The sequence below is a fragment of the Setaria italica genome, chromosome II (genome assembly GCF_000263155.2).
Source record: "Setaria italica strain Yugu1 chromosome II, Setaria_italica_v2.0, whole genome shotgun sequence".
Taxonomy (NCBI): Eukaryota; Viridiplantae; Streptophyta; class Magnoliopsida; order Poales; family Poaceae; genus Setaria; species Setaria italica.
Window position 1 is genome coordinate 38,465,838 of NC_028451.1, and position 1,086 is coordinate 38,466,923.

Consider the following 1,086-nt stretch of genomic DNA (forward strand, 5'->3'; position numbering starts at 1 on the left):
GAACCAGGTGGGTTGAGGACCTGGGGAAATGTGTGCGCACGATGGGTCGGTGGATCACAATCACATGACTGGCATGGGATTAACTTGTTTTCGTGGTCTCCGAAAAACTGAACCCCAGACCATGGATCGATTGGATGTTTATTTTTTTTATTTTTCATTTCTCTTAAACACAAAAAAATTGGATCGTGCCATACTGGCATGGGGTTGGTCTCTGATCCTGGCGCGAGGACGGAGTTTAAACAAGTGCAGGGATGGATCTTGTTGGTTACTGCTTATCTTGCACTCTTGCTCGGCGCCAGCAGAAATGCATTGCCACTTTACCAGTGTGAAATCTGATGGCACAGTTGCACTGACGGGTATTGAGTAGTCACTGTCTGATTCCGATGCGATTTTATGAATGCAGCGTACTACTCGGTACTCCTACAAGGTCGGCAGCAGATCAGATCAGCTCAGCTGGCTGCCTGCCTGCCTCAAAGCTGAAAAAAGGGCTGGGGAGCTATAGGACTCTGTGTGTGTGTGTGACTGGGTCCACCTAATTAGGGCACTCTGCACTGCAGGCATGCATTCAGCATTCATATGGCAGACGGCGGATGCTGATTCTTTTGTCCCTTGCACAGCTAGAGCGGAAATATTCACCACCCACCAGTAAAATCCAGCAACTGGTTTCTCCTGCTTATTTTTAGCACCCGTCACATCGAATGTTTACATACTAATTAGAAGTATTAAACGTAGACTATTTACAAAACTCATTACATAAGTGGAGGCTAAACAGCGAGACGTATCTATTAAGCCTAATTAATCATTACCTACTCATTAATTGAATATATTTTTGCATGTACAAAATCTGTGAAAGTTTTGTTTTTCATCCTGAGATGCAGTGAAAAGATAAAATAAAATCCATTTCCAAAAAACACGCGTGAGAAGAAAACTAGGAATAAAGACCTTTTGTCTCGGGTGCTAACAGCAACCGGGACAAAAGGACCCCCTTTTATCCCAGTTGCGAAGCGGCAACCGGGATAAAGGGGTACTTTTCCTCTCCCGCCCAGACTTACCCTTTTATCCCGATTGCCACTGCAACCAAGATAA